Source organism: Mesoplodon densirostris, chromosome 14 (assembly GCF_025265405.1).
Source record: "Mesoplodon densirostris isolate mMesDen1 chromosome 14, mMesDen1 primary haplotype, whole genome shotgun sequence".
NCBI classification, from domain to species: Eukaryota; Metazoa; Chordata; class Mammalia; order Artiodactyla; family Ziphiidae; genus Mesoplodon; species Mesoplodon densirostris.
This window is the reverse complement of record NC_082674.1, coordinates 59,858,570-59,878,626: the sequence shown is the minus strand read 5'-3', so window position 1 is coordinate 59,878,626 and position 20,057 is coordinate 59,858,570.

The following is a 20,057-nucleotide window of genomic DNA, read 5'->3' as shown; positions in this document are numbered from 1 at the left end:
ATTCCTTATAATTCACTGTCCTTGGGAAGACAAGAAAAGTCCTTAGGTTAGGCTTTTTGTTTTCATTGCACATAACAAAAACCCAACTCTAACCAGCTCAGGCAAAATGCGAATGAATGACTGGTTCATGGACATTAAAATAGGGCTGGACAACCATCCTGGGGTGGAGCTGGGGTGTGGCTAGGCCTCAGAATCCCTGCAGCCAGGGTCCATCTGACCCATCTCCACCTCTCCTGAGGCTTCACTCTCTCTCAGCACAGAGCATCTCCTTCTGGTAGGAATTCTGCCTCCTAATGCACCTGAAAGTATGGCTTTCGCTTCCACACTAGAGCAGGACTGACCGCTCTACTCTCCCTGATCCAAAGTCCAAAGTCCCCAAAAGAAAGGCTCTGCTGGGCCTAACTGGGGTGGGGGTGGGGGAGTCTGTGATCATTTTTGGTAAAAGGGGGAGCTGTGCCCCTACAAGAGGGGGATGGGTAGGCAAATTAAGGGTTGTCTATCTACGATTGAGGAGCTAGCTTGTGTGGAGAGCTCCCAAGTGCTTCTGACAGTGGGGAAAATCCTTGAGGAGAGTCCAGAGGTCCATGGAGAATTAGACCTTGCGCTGGGCTTTAACAGAGAGGAAGGTGGGGATTCCCTGGCGGGCCAGTGGTTAGGACTCCACGCTTCCATTGCAGGGGGCATGGGTTTGATCCCTGGTCGGGGAACTAAGATCCCACAAACCGTGCCACACGGACAAAATAAAATAAAATAAAGGAGAGGAAGGGCTTGGATAGGTATAGAGAAGAGGAGAAATTAAAACTAGGTGCGGGGGCTTCCCTGGTGGCGCAGTGGTTGAGAGTCCACCTGCCGATGCAGGGGACACGGGTTCGTGCCCCAGTCTGGGAAGATCCCACATGCCGCAGAGCGGCTGGGCCTGCTGAGCCTGCGCATCCGGAGCCTGTGCTCCACAACGGGAGAGGCCACAACAGTGAGGGGCCTGCGCACAGCACAAAAAAAAAAAAAAAAAAAGAGTATTAGAAGGTCTGTGTTTATTTGGGACTTCCCTGGTGGTCCAGTGGGTAAGACTCTGTGCTCCCAATGCAGGGGGCACGGGTTCAATCCCTGGTCAGGGAACTAGATCCCACATGCATGCCACAACTAGGAGTCCACATGCCGCAGCCAAAAATAAGTAATAAATAAATACTAAAAAAAAAAAACAAAACACTTGGTGCGGCAGAGTGTCTGCCTTAAAAGCAAAAACACCCGAGGAAACACAGTGGTTGGCCTATTCTGAGAAGTCTTTCAACCTGAGTACTTTGAGGACATCAGTCACAGCTTTTTGATCAAGCCAAACCTGTGAGTGACAGGCAAATCCTGGCTGGGTCTAGCAGTACTTGACTCCAACCACAGGGGCCAGAAGAACCACAGGAGCCGTAAAACACATGGCTGGGGCAAATAATTCACCAAAAGAGGCCCTCACTCAAGCACTAAGGTCTTCCACCCAGGACCACCCCAGCCCACCAACACAGTTCATCAAAATCTGAAATGGGGTTCAGAGTTACATTGACCTTTTCTACATTGATACCCTCTCTACCAGGTCAAGCATGGTCCTAGAAGTACCAGTAGGGTCGCTACGCCCACTCCCAGCATCCAGACACCTTTGGGACACTATCAGTATTGACCTCATTTCAGACTTGCCCCATGCCAGAAGAGTAGGGTGGTCCTAGCTACTCCCATCAGGCCAGTGCTCTTCAAACCCTGCACCCGCCCATACATACTCCCATCTGTGCCGTCCACTGCACACCTCCATTAGTCGTTGGAATGTCCCAGCTCTGAGGGCTGCCCTCCTGCTGCTTTCCCATGCTACAGCCACTATTTGTGTTCTGGAGTGAGCAGCGCAAGACCCTCCAGGTCCACACAGCCTCCTGTCTACTGCACAGAGAGACGGACCATCCTCAGACTGAGTGTATTGATGGGTCTGAGATGGATGGCATCTCAACTCCTCCTCCAGGCAACATGGGGGGGGCTAACATGATGGGCATCATGAGAACAGCTTGCTATGCCGACACCCAGAACACTTTGGTTCACACCTGCCTCTGCCAGAACTGCTATCATCTCAACAGCTTGCTACTATTTAGAGGAGTGATGGGCCACTCAGAGACCTCCAGAAAATCTGACTCCAAGAAGCACGCACCTAAGTGAAGTTCTGTAGGCCTGCCACCTGGCTCTCTCAAGGTACCAGATGTCATCAGCTCTGTGACTTTCTGGGCCTAGCAATTTCCGGTCACATGTGTCCACCCCATCTTTCACTGATTCCTGTCATGTCTTATCTGCCAAGCACTTCCCTTCCCTCCAGCCCACATGTGCATACACATGCACCCACACCAGCCCCCCGGACTGGCCACTTACAGAGTGCAACCTGTATATGTCATCCAAGAAGCACTCTGCTGTCACTGCCTGGTGTCCCATGTCAGAAACAGGCCAAAATTTGCCCTCCACTAGAATTCAGAGAAATCCCACTCTATGTGCTGAAGGTGAGGGAATGGGCAGGGGCTGCCCTCCTCCAGCCCTTCGAGTGAATGGACCCTCTCAGGCATAAATCACAGACAACACAGGAATGTCAGTCACAGAGAACAGCCCTTGTGTCTATTTATTTGGTGAATTTTCCCAAGATGGACCTGCTTCCCCCCTCAACATACTGTTTTTTTTTTAATCTCCCTGATTCTGATTTCCTAGTTTTCTTCCTTCACATCTTGTGATATTTGCTGATACTCCTTATTTGATCCTCTTTTTAGACCTCCTTACAGGGAGTTCCCTGGTGGCCTAGCGGTTAGGATTCCAGTCTTTCACTGCCGTGCCTTGGGTTCAATCCCTGGTTGGGGAACTGAGGTCCCACAGGGCACGTAGCGCAGCCAAAACAGAAAACCAAAACCTCCTCCCTGTCCCTGCCCTCCCACCATCCAGCGCCACAAGCTCCCTTCACATCTTTCTACCATCCTACCTGTATCACCAAGGGAGCAGGGTGACATGTTAACAACAGTTCTTTAGTGTGCATAGGAATCACCCAGGGATCTAGTTTAAAAGCATATTCTCATTCAGAAGTTCCAGGGTAGGGTCCAAGACTCCGCATGTGTAACATCAAGCTGAATGAAGAAAGTTGATGGACTGAAGAAACGCTGCTGGACTGCAAGCCTCACTTTGAGTTGCAGGACCTAATACCTGAGCAGGTGCTGACCCCCACCTTTCATTGGCAGTGCTGGAGGTCAGTGACACTCCGCAACTAGTGGCCCTTGCATATAGCCAGGTGTTTCAAGGCAGCATATTAGTCTGGGCTGCTTTATGGCACGCTCCTGCAAACCTGATCCAACTGATGGAGGCAGTAGCCATGTTCCTAGGAACTAGTTCCCATCCGACAGTTACAGAAGTACAAAGCCGGTCCGCTACCATATATGTTCCCTGCCGTTTTTCACCCTTCTCCCCAGACCACCATCTTAAGGTTCAGATTTTAACCCCTGGATTCAAACTCCCACTCTGCTACCCGCTTATTAACCGTGAAACCTTGGGCAAATTATTTAACTCTCTGAGCCCCAGTTTCCTCGTCTGGATGATGTGTAGAGTAAATAAGATAGTCTATTAGACGCTTATTAAATACTATTACCCTTTCGTCTCGCCTATTCTGCACTTCTCTCTTCTATCATGTTTTCTTACTTATTTATTTACTTTTGGCTGCGTTGGGTCTCCGTTGCTGTGCGCAGGTTTTTTCTAGTTGTGGTGAGCAGGCGCTACTCTTTGTAGCCGTGCGCGGGCTTCTCACTGCAGTGGCTTCTCTTGTTGCGGAGCACAGACTCTAGGTAAGGCAGGCTCAGTAGTTGTGGCTCGCAGGCTCTAGAGCGCAGGCTCAGTAGCTGTGGCGCATGGGCTTAGCTGCTCCGCGGCATGTGGGATCTTCCCGGATCAGGGCTCGAACCCGTGTCCCCTGCATTGGCAGGCGGATTCTTAACCACTGCCCCACCAGGAAAGTCTCTACCGTGTTTTTCTAACTTAGCTTTGCTGCTTTTTGTCCCTCCTTAAGAGCTTTTGTGCTTACACTACCATACAGCAAGATTAAAGTAAAAGAAAGCCTGGAAGTAAATATGAAAAGGGGTACTGCTATTCCTTATCTTCATATCTTTTCCTTTATTTCCCCCCCCCAAATTTTCTATAGCAATATAACTTCTGTTTATAAGTTTGAGAAAAGGCAAAGTTTTAACCTTAAAAGAAGGGGCATAATAATCAAGCTTCCACACTGTACTAAAAAAAAAGAGGAAGAGAAAGGCTCCGGGAGCCGAGGGCGGGGGCTGGTCACGCGGCGGCCGTCCCCTCGGCTCCGCGAGCTGATGTCAGTCACGTTCTCCTCTCGCCCGCTCCGCCGCTTCCGGCGGCTTTGGTGCTTTTCTTCCACCAGGCGGCGCCGCAGGACGTTCTGTTGCGGACGTCTCTTGCGCAGCCGCATTAAACCCCAGGACACGTCACCACCTTCGCGTCTTTTCTGGAGAGCGCGGGAAGGCGAGAGCTGGGGGACGGTGACGTCACCGGGGTTCCCCGCGTGGCTCGCGGGGGCGGGGCCGGGGACGTGGCGCGCGCCGGGCGGGGGCGGGGGCGGGGGTTGGCGCCGAGCGCTGGCCCCGCCGGGACTGACCGGGCCGCACCCGTCGACGATGCTCAGGCGCTGCCTCGTGACCCACTGTGGGGCTGGGGTGGGCCAGGGCGGCGGGCCGGGCTGCGGGAAAGGTGCTGACGAGGCGAGCTGGGAGGGGAAGGGTGCCGGCGGCCCGGCGCGAGGCCTTCCAGAGGTCGTTAGCCGGCCGGGCCACCAGGCGTGCCCCAGGTGCCTTCAGATCCGCTCTGAGGCCGGGCACCGACTTCTTGGCACCCTCGCGCGGGCGGGGCCGATCCTGGACTCCTGCCCACGGGTCCGCCGGGGCGGCGGGGCACGTGGGGCCGGGCCGCACCCTAAGCTGCAGACCACGCGGCTCTGCGGGGAAGGAGCAGCTGCGCCCGGGGACCCAGGCCCCTCCCGTTTTCCCGGTATTGGCCGAGCCTCGCCCTGGCTGTCCTGCCAGGTGGAGAACGAGAGGGAGTGTGGGCTCTAGCCAGCCTGTTTGCCTGAGCGAGTCGTTCATATCTCTGTCGGTTTTCTCCTTTGCAAAATATCCACTCCACAGACTCACTAGTCTGTGTGTAGCACGTGGTAGTCGGTCAGTCAAAATATAAAAATTGCTTTTCCACTTTTTCTCACCGGGTCCTTAGAGCCACTTTGCAGGGGCATTAATCCCAGGGTAGTCCTTAAAACAAAAGGCTTTGTGTGGTTCCCTGTACTGATTTTTAATGGACAGAAGCTTCCCTTTTCCTAGTATGAGCTCCACAGCCTGCCCAGTGGGTTTGGAGGAAAAGGCAGAGGGTTCATCCATGATCTGATGAGTTGAACCTGGGGTCTGGTCAGAATTTAGGGAAGGGTGGTTAGGGGGATTTTCTGTGGGCCCAAGCATCTGTGATACTGCTGAAGTGAGAAGCCGCAGGATTTCCTGCTGGGAGCCCTGTCTAGGGCATACTCTGCCTGTGGCACCCTTCAGTTGTCTTTCTCCTCTAGCTGCCCCTTCCTGGAATTTTTCATCTCATGTTACACTGCTATGGTCAAGACATCTTTCCTGGAATGGCCCGAGCCCTGGGGACAAGCTAGCCTCCAGTAGTTTATAGGAAGTTGGTCTGAGTAAACAGAATGCAAGACTATCTCCTGGAAAGAAGAAAACTAATGTGTCCTGGAGTGCTTATTTAGCATGCATCGGAGACTGTATTTGCCTTTTCACACAAGTTATCTCATTAGATTCCCACAGCTGGTTGTGTGAGCTAGGTGGAATTATCCCTTTATATAGAGGAGGAAACTGTGGTTCAGCAGGGTAAATGGCATGCATCACATCTTACAGCAAGAATATGGTAGACGGGGGCTTCCCTGGTGGCGCAGTGGTTGAGAGTCTGCCTGCCGATGCAGGGGACGCGGGTTCGTGCCCCGGTCCGGGAGGATCCCACATGCCACAGAGCGGCTGGGCCCGTGAGCCATGGCCGCTGAGCCTGCGCGTCTGGAGCCTGTGCTCCGCAGCGGGGGAGGCCACAACAGTGAGAGGCCCGCGTACCGCAAAAAAAAAAAAAAAGAATATGGTAGACGAAGTGCTCTCAGAGGCCATACTAAAGTTCCACTGCAGGACTCTGGCAGGAAAGCGGCAGTACCTAATCAGCCCTTTTCTGGGATATGAGAAGCTCAGGACCATCTAAAAGGTATGAGTGAAGGCATATTACACTAAAGGCTTCCCCTCCATATCCCCTGTCTCTTGGCCACCCCTGCCATTTGTATCAAGGCAAAAGCAGGTTAAGCGATGGATCACTTAAGGGTACCCTTTGAGAATCTAGAAGCCCCAAAAGTCGGAGAAAGGTCAACCCCACCCACACACTTTGCCTTGGTCATGGATGGGTTAATGGAAGGACTCTTGTGTATCAGACTTGGGCCTTTTTTTAGCACCATCTGGCAGGAGCCACCTCTCCTGCACCTGCTCTATCTACAAGCCATTGCTCATTTGCCAGTCCACGGTGCAAAGGGCAGAAATGTGGTGCCTGTGTAGGTTAGATTCACTGTTACCTCCAGGGGTGGGGGGTCTGTGTTCTCTGTATTATGTCCTGAGAATGGCAGCCCATACTCACTGCTAAGTTGTATGTGGAACTGCAAGAGACAAAAGAAAGGCAACAAACGCGGAAGTCCCCTCTCCATTTTCTTTTCTTTTCTTTCTTTTTGTAAATTCTTGAACTTGGCTAGAGCAAAAGATAGAGAAATTCCCAAGATAAGGTAAACTAATAAGGGCCCAGGTATTTTGGAGTCATTCCTCAAAACCCAAACCCAGGGCTTTGTAGGTAAATACTCCTTGGTTTTGAGCAAGGCAGATAGCTTTTGTGTTTTAGATCAAGAGAGCAGATGAGGGTTCCCTGGTGGCGCAGTGGTTGAGAGTCTGCCTGTCAATGCAGCGGACACGGGTTCGAGCCCTGGTTTGGGAAGATCCCACATGCTGCGGAGCACCTGGGCCCGTGAGCCACAGTTACTGAGCCTGTGTGGCTGGAGCCTGTGCTCCGCAACAAGAGAGGCCGCGACAGTGAGAGGCCCGCGCACCGCGATGAAGAGTGGTCCCTGCTTGCCACAACTAGAGAAAGCCCTCACACAGAAACGAAGACCCAACACAGCCATAAATAAATAAATTACTTAATTAAAAAAAAAAAGCAGATGAGCCTCGCTAGTTGAACCGGGCCACTTTAAATGGGGGGTGAGGTTTTTTCTTCCTCTTTGCTGCCAAAGCAGTCCTTTCTATACTGTCATAGGAACTTACTGAAATCTACAAGGCATGGGCCCTCAGGCGCTTATTTGGAGAAATGTCTTCTATTTTGTCAAATGTAGCTTGTATACCTAAGTGACAGGAAATAAGTTTGCTTTCAGACCAGTACAACCTACATGTAATGGATGATTAGCTCTCCATGAAAGTAAACCTAGAATGTGCCTGTAAATTTGTTGCCCAAATGTTTGAGGACACTCTGAACGCTAATCAGATGTCTGGGAGCAATCTCAGGAAGGAAGGGCTGGAAAGTGGTTGTCATTTAGGTTAAGATATAAAGCAGTTTGGAGAACTGAGCAGAAGGGACTTGGCCGTCCTCTGAAGTAAAGAAGTGGGCCTGGTACTGCCTGAGGAAGGGCAGATCTTGACTAAGGGGACTTGAGCGCTGTGATTGCCTTGGTCAGACCGCTCCTGTAGCAGGGAAGGGGGGCCCTGCCGTAAAGGAGAGAGGTGACTTTAGGTTGGTCACTTCTGTTCTGAGTCCCTGTTTACCAAGCACTCTTTAGCCCATGAGGAAAAGATCAGCTGGTCAGGCTAATTCAAGCATTCTAGTCCCTAGAATGTCCACTGTTCCTGGCGGTGCATCAGCACACGGGCATTTGGTGTATACGCCCTGCGACCTCTGTGTGAACGTGGTTAATAGGTGTTTGAGAGGTGGGTCCCTTCACATGGGCCAGCCTGAAAGTGTAAGGCCCAGATCTGGGTCCTTGTTCAGTGCAGCAAGATAAGCACTGCTAAGTGGGGATCTGTGGGAAAGAGGGTAGAAGGAAGGGGAGCAGGGGCAGGAAGCCAGCTTTGCCAAGGAAATACTACCCTCGTCTTAGTGTTGACCTTCCTGTTGCAGTCACAGTCAGGAAAATTATATTATCAGCATAAGGCAGAAGGTGCTAAATTCTAGATGAGTGAGGCAGGCATTGAGTGCTGTGGTTTCAGAGGTAGGGGACGTTACTGTAGGAGGTTAAAGATGGTGCCACAGAAGAGTTTGGTAGGACTTGATAGATGGATACGATTTCAATAGGTGGAGATGTTGGAGGTGGAGAAGAAATACCCACTGCCGTTTCAGTGAAGTTCCCCTCTAGAGCTGATGTAAAATACATGGTCATCTGATCTCTTAGCTGTTAGCCAAAGAAAAAACACTGTTGTGGCAGAAGAGGGAGTGGTAGGCTCCAGAGAAAAAGAAGGAAAATCAACTGTTCATTCAACAGTTTGTTCGTTTAACATTTATCAAGTTTCTACTATGTGCCAGGCACTGACCTGTGTCCTAGGGATATAGAAATGAACAAAACAGACAAAAGCCCTACCTTCAAAAAGTTTACATTCTAGTGAGGAGAAAGAAAGACTATGAAAGGAAGGAAGGAAAGAAGAGAGGGAAGGAGGGAGGGAAAGAAGGAGGGTTAGATGAAGGGCTGTACAGTATGTCAGATGTGCTGTGGAGAAAATTAAAGCAAGGGGTGGGGAGGTTGGAGGATGTGCTGAGGTGTTTTTCTTCTAATTTTTAATGAATTATGTGCAAGCTAATATAAAAGTAAAAGTACACATAGTCTTTGATCATTTTCTGTGAGTTGGGGGAGCTGACCCACTTGTGACCGAGGAGATAAAATTTGTCTGTGAATATGACTCACTGCCTGGGGAAAAATAAGCCATGATTTATGAATGGAACACTTCTTCTGAAAGCCAGAAAAACCAGGTGCAATGCTAGAGGAAAACAGAATTGTACCCTAAACCCCTAAATATAAACATCATGGTTCTAAAGAAAATAGGTGTTGACCTCGTGAGATGTGATAGAGCTAAGCGGGGAAGAGGAAGGAGCTAAAGAAGCACCTTCTACGCTCTTTTTCCTGCTCAGGGCGTGGGGGAGGGGAGGGGAGGAAGTCAGGTCTTGAGACAGGGTGGCTGTGGAATCTGCAGAGACCACATGTGTTTCCTCAGGAGGTTCCCTGTTCACAGATGGGGCTGTGAGGCTGGAGATACGAAGTTGAGGAGGGATCTCAGCCTGCCCACCGTGTGTGTCACAGAACTGTTTTCTGACCAAGGCTTTCAGAGCTATAAAGTTTATCATACTCCTTCTTGGTGCCAGATGTGAAATTGGGACGAAAATATTGGCATTCTGAAAATGTTTTGATGGCTTATGAGCATGATAAGACAGAATAGTCAAGGAAGTAGAAACTTGCGGTTGAGGAGGGAGAGATCCAAGGTGGATAGTGTGACTACACGTGTTAACAGATAGTACCCAGTGGAACAAGGCTGAGGGGTGTACAACAGGGCCTCAAAAGTCTGCACTGACCTGCAAGTGTCAAAGCCAGTAGTCATCTCTGTTCTCTTTGAAGCTGGGAAAGTGGGTGTGGCCCGTAACTGAACTTGGCTCAGCTTACCTTCCTGGCTTCACCTCTCCCCTCCTCTTCCCCCCTCTGTTAATGATAAGGTTGGGAGAAAGTTAAAGGACTTCCTCTATTGGTGGGGGGGAATGGGGGTAACACTTGTGTTCTTGGCTATCTCTGTTCCTCTCTAGCTCTGGCCTTGGGCAAGTCTCTCTTCTCCTTGGAGTTCTGGCTTCCTCTTCTGTGCAAGAAGGACTTGAATTGATCCCTGTTGTTCCCTTTGACATTCTGTAAAGAGATGGGGGCCTCTTCATTTAGAACCCAACCTGTTCATGTGGACAGAGGTTGGTCACTTAAAGATAATTAGGTGTCCTTCTTTTCTGAACAGTGTTTTCCCTTTTTGCTTCCTCTGCACAGAAGAGGCAATGGGTATAAGCACAAGAGAAGTGCTGTGGGGACCTGAGAAGTGGCATCTCACCCAGACACAGTAATGGGCAGTGGAGACCACCAGCTTTGTAGTCTCAGTCTCTGGTTTTGAAGAATCGTCAGGTTGACCAATAATTTCTACATGTGGTCTGGCAGTGCCCATGAGACATGATAAATATATCCATACTCTTTGATCTAAAAATGGCAGCCCCCTCTCTCCTATATGATGTACCCATCCTGTGTCCAGCCACTTCTTTCCACTCCCACTGGTACTACCTTAGTTCAGCCCATTTTCATCTCTTACCTCAGTCACTGCAGGTGCCTCCATGGTCTTCCTGCCTCCACTCTAAGCCTCTTCAAGTCTTCCCCGGATATGCCTGTCTCCTATGCAGACCTGGTCATGTTACTCCCCTGCTTAAAACCCATCAGTGGCCCCTCATTGTCTGCAGATATTTATTGGCAAGTAATATGTATCTACCAGTGTCTCTGAGCCCCATGGGGGACAAAACACACATGAGACCCAGCCCCCGCCTAAGCATGACAACAAGAGCCTTGGTCACCTGGTTCTAATTTCCTCATCCACCCTCATCTCTTCCACTCCACCCTCTACTCTCCATCCACACAGCCATGTCTACTCTCTCTCTTCTACCTCTGCACATGTTGGTCTCACTGCCTGAACATTCTTTCCTTCCCCTGCTTCCCGTGGCTGGCTCGTATTTACTCTTCAGGTTTTCAGCTCGAGCATCACAGTCTCTGATCACTCTTCCCTAACTCTCTTTGTGCCACCACGTTTGGAACAAGGCAGGCACACTCGGTGCAAACATCCACATACTGCCTCACTGTTAAGTGTTGGTGTTCTTGGCTCTCCACCATTTGACCGTCAACTTCTCAAAGACAGGGATCTGGGTCTCATGCACCTTTGCATTCCCAGTACCTAGCATAGTGCTTGCAACCTCAGAGGTGTGCTATGAATGCTTGTTGAATGAGTAAAGGAAGAAATTAATGAATGTGTGAGTGCCCTGTGTAATCCGGAGCTTGCCAGGACAGACCTGGAGAACAGGGCCCTGGCCTACACTCTCCTTTTAATGGATCCTCTTTTATCTTGCAGTTCTCTCAGGGAGATGGCTTATGGTGTTCAATATATAGCCTTCTACGGTTATGCTGAACTGAACTGTTCAGTGCGGATAGCAAAGTCCATGGGGCAATGGGGAATTCACAGGTGATCTTCAGAATCACAAGCAAAATGGGGCCTACCACCTTATGCTGTAATGCTTGTACCCTGAGTTTGTCAAATCTTTTTTTTTTTTAACAATTTCTTTTCTTTTTACTTTTTTGGCTGCATCGGGTCTTAGTTGCAGCACGCAGGATCTTCGTTGAGGCGTGTGGGATCTTTTGTTGTGGCTCACAGGCTTCTCTCTAGTTGTGGCACGTGGGCTTCAGGGGGTGTGGGCTCAGTAGTTGTGGCGCTTGGGCTTGGTTGCCCCGCGGCACATGGGATCTTAGTTCCCCGACCAGGGATCGAACCCACATCCCCTGCCTTGGAAGGCGGATTCATTACCACTGGACCACCAGGGAAGTCCCCGAGTTTGTCAAATCTTATTGTAAATTTGGTCCAAGGCTGTTTAAGTCAGGGCCCTGGGAATTCCCTGGTGGTTCAGTAGTTGGGACTCTGTGCTTCCACTGCAGGGAGCGCAGGTTCGATCCCTGGTCGGGGAACTAAGATCCCAGAAGCCTTGAGGCACAGCCAAAAATAAAAAACCGACAGGGCCCTGCTGCTCAGGATCCGTACATGGAACCTTCCCCAAGCCACATTCCTTGAATCAATTCATACCCGCCATGTTCCCATGTTCTTCTTTACCTGGAAGAAAATCTACCTGTTATTAATGGAAATGGGTGATTTTCATACCTGCTTTTGAGCTGTCTTTTGCAAGCTGACAGATTTCTGAGATTCCCAAGGACACAATCAGGCAGTTTCCCATCTGTCAATTAGCTTATATTTTTCAGTGACAAACTGTGTTTCAAGCCAGGATGTCCTGACAGGAAACCTGAGAAACACAACACTCCTTCCTGCCAGTGTGTTTTGTATGTATCTGTGGAAGCCACAGTGGTGCAGTAGCTTCTGGCTGCTGCTTTCAGTCTGTGGTGTTCCTTATTCTCAATCTGGTTGGGGTTTTCCTCTGAGAATAAGCCAGTACAGAATGAATCTCATGGTATCATTCGTGGTGATGCTGTACACTGTGTAATAGGGAGCGGGCCTGCAGTCCCCGTGGGGCCTTCTGCCCTGTGTTCCCAGCAGATTTAGCAGCACTCGCTCGATGGCAGTGTCCTGGCCCAGCACCCTCAGGGGAGGTATATGGTATGGTTCTAGACACCTGAATCCCTGCCAAGCTCAGTGTCACTGAGAATGACTTGCTTTTAGACTCACATTTGATTTGAGCAGAACCTTTCATTGAACGCACCTGACATATGTCTCAAATTTCCTGCATATGAGCCAAGGAATTATAGCTAATGAAAGCTGAACGCTCTGACACTGTTACAACTAATTAACACCCTAAAAGGTTAGAGAATCTTGTGTGGAGTACATTACCTAGAGTTTGAACTCTGACTCTGATCTTTGTCACGTAAAAGCTATTTCCCCAAAATCTTAAAAAAGGGAGAGGCTGGAGAAAGCCATTCTTGTACATCATATTTCTGACACACAGCTAACCATGAAAATGTCCACAACTTAGTGATATACTTGTTACCTTGCAAATGGATTTAAAGAACAAAACGAACGAGTCCAGACACATTAATGAACTGAAGGTGCCCTAACAGGGTTATTAGAGATTGAGGGCTGGAGCCGAGTGTCCTGTTTGTTTTTGTCCCCAGCCCAGGGCCTCAGACAGCCATGGATACATATTAGGTGTCGATTGACAGTCACTGAATTACTAAATGGAAATTTACTGGGGCCCTCTGCTCTGCTAAACTCCACACACAAATAGACCTGCCCCGTGGGATTCTTAGCAAGAGCAGATATTTTATGAGAGCTGTCACTCCAAGTTGATTAGATAGACAAAGTGAAACCAAGGGATTGTGTTCTTAAAACCAAATACATTTACTCTGCTAAATTTTACAACTGGGATGTTCTACTTTGGATGAAGTTGGACAAAATGACCTCTAACTTGAGGTTTGTAGGTTTAGGAAAATATAGGTGGTTTTTTTTTTTTTTTTTTTAAGACACTGAAATGAACCCAGCAGGCGAACTGGCAGGAAGTCAGACTGCAGTCCTTGCCTGAGAGGATGACACAGGCCAAAGGAGAGAAGGAAAACAACAAGGCAGCCAGAGCTAGTAAGTCCTTTTACAAAGTTTTGCAGAGCTTTCCAGGTTTTTCTAGAAAAAGGAAGAAAAGAAAGAGTAAAGGGCAGGAAGAGGATTGGTTAACAGCTGGCTACAGAAATGCTGATGAGTGGATTTGTGTATTGGTTTTGTTTTTCTAAGTCAGGGATAAGGAAAGAGGTTGTGCTTGGCTTGGCGCTGCTTGCTGGACAGGCAGTCTTCCTGGTCTGTGTGCTGACGCTGTTGTTCCAGCCACCGGAGGAGTCCAGAGGCCTGCTGTCCTGCGTGTCTCATTGAAAAGCGGATGCAGACTGCCTTCCAAAGATGTCTAAGGCATGTGGAAAAGCAGAAAGGACAGGAGTTTTTAAAAATATTATTCTGCTTTTAAAATGTTTATACGTATTTACTTTTGGATTGGTAATTCATATACATGGCTCAAAACTAAAATAGTATAAAAAGGTATACAGTGAAAAGTCTCTCTCCTGTTCCTGTGCCCCATCTGTCCATTTCCCCCATCCCAAATAGATAAGTCTGTTACTAGGTTTTTGTTTATCCCTCTAATGATGTTTTTATGCATATACAATCTAAAACAGGCATGTACTTTTCTTTACTCCATTCTAACATAAATGGTGCCATGCTATGCATACCTCCTGCACCTTGTTGGGTTTTCCCCTGACTTAACACTTATGTCTTGGAAACACTTCCTTATAAGTGTATAGAGAGCATTCTCATTTTTATTTTTATGGCTGCAGAGTTTTACATTGTATGAATGTACTGTAATTTTTTTTTTTTTTTTTTTTTTGCGGTATGCGGGCCTCTCACCCCTGTGGCCTCCCCCGTTGCGGAGCACAGGCTCCGGACGCGCAGGCTCCGGACGCGCAGGCTCAGCGGCCACGGCTCACGGGCCCAGCCGCCCCGCGGCACATGGGATCCTCCCAGACCGGGGCACGAACCCGCATCCCCTGCATCGGCAGGCGGACTCCCAACCACTTGCGCCACCAGGGAGGCCCGAATGTACTGTAATTTAACTGGTTCACCTGATGGACAGTTAGGTTATTTCCAGTCTTTTGGTATTACAAATGATGGCATGGACCTTAAAAACAGACATGCCGGGCTTCCCGGGTGGCACAGTGGTTAAGAATCAGCCTGCTAATTCAGGGGACACAGGTTTGAGCCCTAGTCCGGGAAGATCCCACATGCTGCGGAGCAACTAAGCTCGTGCGCCACAACTACTGAGCCTGCGCTCTAGAGCCCACGAGCCACAACTACTGAAGCCTGTGCTCCGCTACAAGAGAAGCCACCACAATAAGAAGCTGTGCACCACAACGAAGAGTAGCCCCTGCTCTCCGCAACTAGAGAAAGCCCGTGAGTAGCAACGAAGACCCAACGCAGGCAAAAAATAATTAATTAATTAATTAATTTTTAAAAAGCAAAAAAAAAACCCAGAAAACAAATGTGCCTTCAAATCCTAGTCTGATGCTTGATTTTAGGCCTTCAATGCCTCATCCATAAAATGGGGGATTATTTTATATTTTTATTACCTGTCCCATAACATTATTGTGAAAGATTAAATAATATACAAAGAACTTGAGAAATAGTAGGTGCTCAGTGAAAAACTATACCTTGCAACTGGGCATATTAGAATTTAATCTTGAAAAAGAAGATACTTTGATTGTTCCTAATTAAATAATCACATAAATTTAAATACTTTTTTTTCAGAACCAATGCACGTTTATTGTTTAAAAAAAATCCAGGGCTTCTCTGGTGGCGCAGTGGTTGAGAGTCCGCCTGCTGATGTGGGGGACGCGGGTTCGTGTCCCGGTCCGGGAGGAACCCGCGTGCCGCAGGGTGGCTGGGCCCGTGAGCCGTGGCCGCTGGGGCTGCGCGTCCGGAGCCTGTGCTCCGCAACGGGAGGGGCTGCGGTGGTGAGAGGTCCGCGTACTGAAAAAAAAAAAAAAAAAATCCAGATGAGTAAAAAGAAGAAAATATAGATAGCCTATAATTGTACCATTGAAAAAAATTACTGCTAACTTTTGATCTGTCTTTCAAGTTATTTCTCTAACCAAATGTGCATATAATATAAAATTCTGAATGGAATGGTGCTGTACATGCTTTTTTGTTGCAATCATCTCTCCGTGTCATAAAATATTTTTCTCATTGTTTTAAATGACTGCCTAGTATGTCATCCTTTGGATTTACAATAATTTATTAAAAATTCTCTCTGGGTAGATATTTTTACACATAAATATTTAGTCTTTCTGGAATTAATGGTGATACATGATATGAGGTAAGTAATCTAAATTATTATTATTTTTTTTACAAATGGGTAATTAGCAAATTGCCCAACATCACATCCTTTACTGAACAAGCCACACTTACCCCACCAGTTTGAAATGCTATCTTAATCGTATTCTGAATCCTTATATATGTATAGATGGATTTGACTTTAGACTTTATTCTATTCTGAGGATTGGCTTCTCTATTCTCATGTAGTAATCACAATTTCATTAACGTACACTTAAATATCTACTGGTATAAGTCCTTCTTCATTACAGTTCTTTTTTTCAAGAATGTATTGGCCATGTTAATTTTCTTATTCTCTCAGAATGTTAGAATAACTTTTCCAGATTGTAGAAAAATGGAATTGGATGAAAAATTGAATTATATTTAATTATACATCCATTTGAGGATGTATTTGTTTCCTATGGCTGCTATAACAAATTACCACAGACTTTATGGCTTAACAACAACGATGAGAAATTAATTCTCATCGTTCTGGAGGCCAGATGTCTGAAATCGGTGTCACTGAGTAGAACTGAAGGTGTCCACAATGCCACACTCCATCTGGAGGCTCTAGGGGAGAATCCATTCATTGCCTCTTGTTTCTGGTGGCTACTGGCCTTCCTTGACTTTGAAGATACTTTTTTTTTTTTTTTCTTTTTGCGGTATGCGGACCTCTCACTGTTGTGGCCTCTCCCGTTGCGGAGCACAGGCTCCGGATGCGCAGGCTCCGGATGCGCAGGCTCAGCGGCCATGGCTCACGGGCCCAGCCGCTCCGCGGCATATGGGATCTTCCCAGACCGGGGCACGAACCCGTATCCCCTGCATCGGCAGGCGGACTCTCAACCACTGCGCCACCAGGGAGGCCCTGAAGATACTTTGATTGCTCCTAATTAAAGAGTAGTCACATAAATTTAAATACTTTTTTTTAGAACCAATGCATGTTTATTGTTTTAAAAAAAATCTAGGTAAGTAAAAAGAAGAAAATATAGATAGCCCATACTCGTCCCACTACAAAAAATTACTGCTAACTTTTGATCTGTCTTTCAAGTTATTTCTCTAACCAAATGTGCATATAACATAAAATTCGGCATCACCTTGATCTCCGTGGTCACATCATCCCCTCCTCAGTGTGTGTCAAATCTCCCTCTGCCTCTATGTCATAAGGGCACCTGCGATGGCATTTGGGGCTCACTTGGATAATCCAGGACAGTCCCCTCATCTCAAAATCCTTAATTTAATCACATCTGCAAGGACTGTTTTTCCAAATAAGGTAACATTTACAAGTTCCAGAGATTAGGAGATTAGGATATCCTTTGAGGGCACCATTTCTCAGTTTACCACAGAGAAAAATTGACATCTTTGTAATTGGGTTATTGTGATTTATCATAAAAAAAATATATTTGTCTTCATCCCATTTCTAAAATGCTTGGAATTTTTTTCTAAATGATAAGAGCAAAAAAGTGTCTTGTTATTCATAACAATCCCCTTTGAACCACACTGGAGTTTGTGTGTATTTCATTTTTTTTTTAAGATTTTTTTTTTATGTGGACCATTTTTAAAGTCTTTATTGAATTTGTTTCTGTTTTGGTTTGTCTTTTTTTTTTTTTTTGGCTGTGAGACATGCGGGATCTTAGCTTCCCAACCAGGGATCGAACCCACACCCCCTGCATTGGAAGGAGAAGTCTTAACCACTGGACTACTAGGGAAGTCCCCTGGAACTTATGTTAATGAGGTGACTTTTGGAAAGCATCTAAGGGTGAGGGCTGGTTGCCAGGGGAACCAACCACGTTATTAGAAGGTTGGAACTTTCAGTCCCACCCACCAGGAAGGGGAGAGGGGCTGGAGGTTGAGTCAATCACCAATGGCCAGTGATTTAATCAGTCATACCTATGTAATGAAACCTCCATAAAAAGTCCAAAAGGATGAGATTTAGAGAGCTTCCATTTTGCTTAATCAGAATGTATCTATTTGCCAGGAGGGTGGCATATGCCAAACTCCACGGGCATAGAAGTTTCTGTGTTCTGGACCCTTCCAAACCTTGCCCCATGCATCTCTTCATCTGACTGTTCATTCCTATCCTTTAATATCCTTTGTAATAAACTAGTAATCTAGTAAGTAAATTGTTTTCCTGCATTCTGAGACCCACTGTAGCAAACTAATTGAACTCAAGGAGGGGGTCATGAGAGCCTCCCAATTTATAGCTGGTCACTCAGAAGCGCAGGTAGCAACCTGGACTTGCAATTGGTGTCTGAAGTGGGAGCAGTCTTGTGGGACTGAGCCCTTAACCTGTGGGATCTGACACCACCTCCAGGAAGATAGTGTCAGAATTGAGTTAAATTGTAGTCAGTGTCCACTAAGAATTAGAGAAGTATTTGGTGGTATTGGAAACACACACATTGGAATAATATTTCGTTTTTCCATGCAAATCAGAATGTTTTTCTAGTTATTCTTTTAAGTCTTTAGGTAATGTTTGATAGTTTTCTTCACATAGGCTCTGCGTATTTCTGAGGGTTTTTTTTTTACCATTATATTTTCTAACTATATTATTGGCATATAGAAAATCTATCACTTTTGTGTATGTTTATTTTGTAGATATTTTGTAATTGGGATATACATAATCAAGAATTTGCCTATTGGGCCTCCCTGGTGGCGCAGTGGTTGAGAGTCCGCCTGCCGATGCAGGGGACACGGGTTCGTGCCCCGGTCCGGGAAGATCCCACATGCCGCGGAGCAGCTGGGCCCATGGGCCGTGGCCACTGGGCCTGCGCGTCCAGAGCCTGTGATCCGCAACAGGAGAGGCCACAACAGTGAGAGGCCCGCGTACCGCAAATAAATAAATAAATAAATAAATAAATAAATAAATAAATAAAATTAATTTAAAAAATTTGCCTATTAATGCTAGTGGTTTTTCAGAAATTTTTCTAATATTTTCAGGTAAAGTAGCATATCATCTGCAAATATTGACACTTTTGTCTTCTTTCAACTATCTTATTTCTTTTGTCTTACTGCAGTGGCTAGAATTTCTAGAACAATGTTTTAAAATAGTGAACATTCTTTCCTTGCTCTAGCCTCTAAAGGAATAACTCTAGAATTACTCCATTGAGTATAATCAAACTATTGGTTTGCAAACTTTTACAAGACAATTCTGTGATCTTTTAGTCAAAAAAAAAAAGAGGTCTTCTGTCAATGCCTTTGCTTCTAGATTTGAAATTAATTAGACCAGTGCTAAACAAACAAACAAACAAAACCCAACTAATTCACTCTTCCCTGCTTTGTTACTGAATTGTAACAAATTGTTACTTTTAGAGCTTAGACTAAAGAAGTGCCTACTCTGCAACCTATACTTTAGAGGGCCCCATATATCACAAACACATAAAATAATAAATTATTTAAAGAACTCACAGGAATCTTTGTCACTCAGGATCCTGTATTCAGTTCCAGTCCAGTCCCTCTCATAACCCTAAACACCTACTCTTATGACTAACTGTATTCAGGCCTTTGGAAACAGTCTTCTCCATCTGTTAACCTGTGTCCTCAACACAAAAGGGGACTGCATCCAGATGCTATGAAGGTTGTGGGTTGTGTGCCTCTCTGTTGGAAGATTGCTTTGGGGTTCAGGGAAGATACGAGGAACAGACCACTTTATTACGAGAAAAAACAAATTAATTGTTGGATCCTTCTCAGATAGCAGGAGTATGTTTCCTATTGCAGCTGTAACAAATTACCACAAATTTAATGGCTTAAAACAACACAAGTTTATTATCCTACAGTTCTGGAGATCAGAAGTCCTAAAACTGAGGTGTCAGCAGGTCTCGGTTCCTTCTGGAAGCTCTAGAGGAAAATCTGGTTCCTTGCCTTTTCTAGCTTCTAAAGGCCAATTGTATTTCTTGGCTTATGGCCCCATCCTCCATATTCAAAGCCAGTGATGTAGAATCTTCCAGTCTATCTTTCTCTCTCTGACCTTCCTGCCGTCTCCTCATAAGGACCCTTGTGATTACATTGGGCCCACGAAGATAATGCCCCCACTCAGGATCCTTAGCCACACTTGTAAAGTTTCTCTTGCCATAAAAGGCAACATATTCACAAGTTCTGGGGATTAGGATAAGGCCTTCTCTACCATCAACGTACCATAGCAGAGATACAACAGATTCTTGCAAAAATAAAGTATGGTTTCCCAGTAGTGCAGATTATCAATTTTCTTTCTTTGTGTTCTAGTTCATGGTTACAGACATAGTCATGACTTACCAAATATTCACAGCATTGCATATGACACCTTAGGAAATGAACTTTTGCAATATTAAAAGACTCATATTACTCTTAAAT